This window comes from Diuraphis noxia, unplaced genomic scaffold (assembly GCF_037042655.1).
Source record: "Diuraphis noxia isolate RWA-SAM2 unplaced genomic scaffold, SU_Dnox_SAM2 contig0001, whole genome shotgun sequence".
Lineage (NCBI taxonomy): Eukaryota > Metazoa > Arthropoda > Insecta > Hemiptera > Aphididae > Diuraphis > Diuraphis noxia.
Window position 1 is genome coordinate 97629824 of NW_028301711.1, and position 5551 is coordinate 97635374.

Here is a 5551-nt window from a genome sequence, read left to right on the forward strand (position 1 = left end):
AATAAGTATTAAATACCTAATATTATACGACACTCGTTTCCGTTCGTAATATTTATACTAACCGCTTATTTACATTTCTTATTAGTTAGAATACCTAAAAATAATATAATGTACGTTGTACACTTGAACGAATAAATAAAAAAGGAAAACATAGATCACAAGAACGAATAATATAAATTATTAATAATGAGTAACACACAGTTAAAAAAATTAATATTACAATATATTTATTTACATTCATATACATTTTATACTACTATTTTTGGCTGCACTATTGCAGCCAGTAAATAGTTTTTATAAAATTGTATCAACTGACTTTCCATTTTAGTTTTCCAAAAGTCGTCATCTCGCTCAATTTTGACGATAAAAATATCTAAATAGAAATATAACATGTTATTTTATGTAAGAACTTTATTAGGTTTGGATATTATATAGTATTATTATACTTACCTTTTGGTGTCCAAACTACAAAATAACAGGTTTGTTTATTAGCCACGTGCAATTGACCCTGCACTTGGTAGCAATAGATATCAGTTTTTTTCAATTGCAACTCGCCTGAGTTGTTGACCGACAAAAAATTGATTTTTTTTTGTTCAACACCTTCGATGACTGTCATGTCTTTAGCGCTATAAGGACACTTTACTTCCAACAAATCCTTATGTCCTATCAACCCTTCAGGAGAACAAGCCAAAAAAGGCGGGTAAGTCGTGTATGTCGCTCTGCTGTACAGTAGGTTACAAGTGGGTTACTGTAATGGATGGAATTAAATTTGAATCCAATGATATTATATCATTGTATACGAAAAACGATTCTGAGCGAAGACGGTTTATCTGTCTAGGATATATTATAGATTATTAAACATTTTCAAATCTTAGTTTTAAAAAGAAAAATTTTTATGAATTTCTAGTTTGAAATAATTTGCGAATTTTCGTAATTTTTACATATGTTGTCAAAATTCAAACTTTGAATGCTTGTAAAAAAAAAATTGTGGCTACGCATTTCTTTTATTTTTCAATTTTTATTGTAAAAATATATTATGAGCCTTGTATTAAATTTTCAAATCTTAGATATAAAAAGAAAATTTTTTATGAATTTCTAGCTTAAAATAATTTCTGTATTTTCGTGATTTTTACATAATATGTTGTCAAAACTCAAACTTTGAATGCATAAAAAAAAAATTGTGACTATGTATTCCTTTTATTTTGCAACTGCTATTGTAAAAATATGTTAGGAGCCTTGTATTAAATTTTCAAATCTTAGAATTAAAAAGGAAAACTTTTATGAATTTCTATCTAAGATAATTTGAATATTGCCGTAAATTTTACGTATTTAGTCAAAATTTGAGCTTTAAATGCTTATAAAAAAAATTGTGACTATATATTTCTTTTATTTTTCAATTGCTATTGTAAAAATATATAATGAGCCTTGTATTAAATTTTCAAATCTTAAATATAAAAGGAAAATTTTTTATGAATTTCTAGCATAAAATAATTTACGATTTTTCGTAATATTTTGTAAAAATTCAAACTTTGAATGCTTATAAAAAAAAAATGGGACTATATATTTCTTTTATTTTTCAATTGCTATTGTAAAAATATATAATGAGCCTTGTATTAAATTTTCAAATCTTAAATATAAAAGGAAAATTTTTTATGAATTTCTAGCATAAAATAATTTACGAATTTTCGTAATATTTTGTAATATTTTGTAAAAATTCAAACTTTGTATGCTTATAAAAAAAAATTGTGACTATGTATTTCTTTTATTTTTCAACTTCTATTGTAAAAATATGTTAGGAGACTTGTATTAAATTTTCAAATCTTAGAATTAAAAAGAAAAACTTTTGTGAATTTCTATCTAAGATAATTTGAACATTGCCGTAATTTTTACGTATTTAGTCAAAATTTGAACTTTAAATGCTTATAAAAAAAAATTGTGCCTACGAATTTTTAATATTTTTTAACTTCTATTGTTACAATGTGTTAAAAGCCTTGTATTAAATTTTCAAGCTTTTCTACCGAACAAATAAATTTTTATCGATATTTATAGAAAAAAAAACTAATAAAATTGAAAAATTAAAATGTCAGTAAACAGCTCAAAACAAATCTAAATATTTTGAAAATTTTATCAAATATATAACACGCCTATATAAACATACAGTCAATATTTCAAGTATCTGTGGTAATTTGTTTTAGAGTTACACCAAAATAAGGAAATCGCTAAAAGTGAAAATCCAATGTTGTAAAAATTTAAATTTCAAATGCTCATAAAAATTTAATTTGAATTTCAGGTGGAATTTTGATTTGTGATAAAGATTGAAAAACTTGTAAGGAAACTTTTATTAAATTTTCAAATCTTAGATTTAAAAGGAACATTTTTTATGAATTTCTAGCTTAAAATAATTTGTGAATTTTTGTGATTTTTACATAATATGTAACAAATATAACAAATAAATTTTTATCGATATTAATTTAAAAAAAACTAATAATGATCGAAAATTTGAAATGCCTATGAATAGTTCAACTTAAGTCGAAATTTTTTGAAAATTGCATGGTGGATAGAATATACTTATATAAACATTAGGTGAAAATTTCATGTATCTATGGTCATTTGTTTTAAAGTGAATCTTCTGATCGAACGAGGTACTGAAGTCAAAAATCGAAGCATTTTTACTGCCTCAAAACGTGATGACAGACACAAAAAAAAAAAAAAAAAAAAAAAAAAAAAAACACACATCATGGTAAAATCAATACATTCATCGCTCCGCTCAGAATCTAAAATTTATAATCTCATCTATAAATAGACCCGCTGGCAATACTTCTAATCCCAACTTCAGCTCAAAATCTTTTTTGGCCATGGGCTCATATTGTATTCCATACCTAATATATAAACAAAAATGTTGTATAATATTATATAATTGAATATATAATTGAATTTGACTAAATAAATATTTTGTAATCGTACCTCAATGCCGAAGTTGATGGTGTGAACACTTCGCCATACAAAATGTATTTTACGGTATTTGTTCTGGGGGTGTTGGCTCTAAGCTTACATACACGTCCAAAATTTGAGGCAGTTAGTCGAAATTTCCGCTCTTTATGCCAAATGTCGCTTTTGACCTATAACAACAAGCATAAACATTTTTTTAATTAAAAAGGAATGAAAAATACAAAATAATTTTTTTTATGTAATTTTTATAGTGTTAAAGTTAAATAGAATAAAATAAAATTTGTATTTGTTTTAACCTGGTCTACTGTAGCTCGTTCGACTTCGTGAATTTCTTCAACACTTTTTATCAAAGAAGTTAGGAACTCTAATTTTTTCTCTTCCACTTCCTCGGCTGAAAGCGAAAGCTCTTCACAACCCAGCTCATTACACAAATCGCCGTAATCAGTGTCGGGCCCCACAAATTTTTTGCTCTGTAACCTAAACCAAATAATACAAATGACCGAGAATATTCATAAAATAAGAATTAAAAATATAGTGTTTATTAATTAAAATAACAATATAGTATATTATATAAATTTATAAATCATTATTATTATTATTTTATATTGTAATAATATACTGTCTTTGCTCAAAGCTGAGTCTGATTTTTGGAGTACTCCTTGCGTAAGTCTTTTTTTTTGATAGTTTGCAAATGAACCGTTTGGTAAACTTTCCCGGACTTTCTTTAGTTGCCTGTTTAAACAACCTTCGCATGTACTCTGGACCAAAGTTAAACGATGATACTGCTGTCATACACCGAGTGTTATACGAACCTAAAAAACGCTTATTATGTATATACCTTACCTATGCTGTATGAATATATTAAAATTATCAACGTTTAATTTTTAAATCATATTTTATTTACCTCGCAGGGAATAGTTCACTCTTTTCCCCCCTACAAATTTTGCTACTACACTGTTGTAAGACTCCACAAAATTATTATTCAAGTTATAAATAAGGCTGTCTGCGTGAAAAGCTACTAAATTTTTTACAGCAATTATGTCTTGCCACAAACCATGCTCGCAGCGCTGCAGGTCGTCAAATTATCTTGAACGCGTTTTCTAAACGATGTTTAAATTTATTATATACCTACCAACCACCTGATGACCATACATTTTTACTTAGAAGTCGAAGTATAACTTACGTGATTTTATTTCCACCTTTCTTCTTCCTATAAGCCGCTACAGTTTTTTTTTAACTCTGTACTTACTGCCCATAATAAACACTATTTACACTATATAATAAACACAAAAGAAGAGTGCGAAAATTGCAATAAAAATGAAAATACCAACCTTCGTCTTTCACTTCCTTCACTATCTGAATGAAATTGAATTGTAAATAAGAGTAGAATTGAATACGTAGTAAAAATAATATTTTAATAAGGATTCAATCGTTCCGAATGAACGATTACGGATAATATTATAATATATAGTAATCCCGCTATAAATAACTTTGCGATAACGATGTCTGTCTAAATAGTTGGGTGGTTGGCGGTGGTACGCACGTCTGTCTACACTCACACTAATAATCATTTACGACTAACACATAGGTACCGGGCGGCGGCGACGAGCTTTCAAATTGCCTAAATGTTGCCCCTTATTAAATAGTCACGAGCAGGCCCCTTAACAAAATTATAGTATTATAAAATATTGATGTACATATATAATAGAAATCACGGTAAAAAAGTCCGGGATAAAATAAGTCCGTTAAATATATAACAATAAACATAATATACTATAGGTACTAATTTCTCATTTTGATGAACTATCGTTATAGAAATTATATATATTTTTAAAAAGTCATGAATTATAATAACTACCTATATAAAATTGAAATTATTATTTATATAAAAACAATATATACAATATAATATGTATTTTAAAGATGTATTTCGTCATACAGAAATTAACTTTATTATTTTTTTTTTATAATATATACGTTAAGTAGTATGTTAAGTGACTGCAGCTTTTTGAATTTCGAATTAATCGACTTCACCCGTTAATTTACCTTTTTGTTTAAATGTGTATTGTGTAAGTAATGTTATAAATTTGTATAGTTATATGTACTTATAATTACTTTTGGTATGATTATACGTAAATATTTTAAAGACAAATTACGTCGTTATGATTTATAGATCATAATAAATAATTCGTTTAAACGATACCACAACAAACGATAGATCGCCGTTAATACTTTTTAGTGAAGAATAATATATTTTAATACAAGTACTAGCCGGCGAACTCTTAAGTAATATAAATTTATATTATGTTTAATATTTTTTCTCTATTCCTAAGTATTATAAAAATTATGAACAAGCTTAACTATGGTAACTTTACTGATGATGTTTAAAAGTATATGAAAATTGTTCTCATTCAAATACCCATCAATATAAAAAAAAAAAAAAAACAAATACAATACAAATGGAATTATTGATGAACTTTTTATTGTATATTTTAAAATATATGTAGGTAAGTACTAAGTATACATAAATGTGTTTTAATTATAAATTAAATTACATGTATGTTTTCATAATGTAATGATGTAAAGGTACCTATACACATAT

The 5551-nt window shown here is 26.0% G+C and overlaps 1 pseudogene; it reads right to left on the minus strand.

The window, feature by feature from the left end:
• LOC149062623 (uncharacterized) overlaps nucleotides 1-5551 on the minus strand; it is a 512259-nt pseudogene that overhangs the window by 64067 nt on the left and 442641 nt on the right.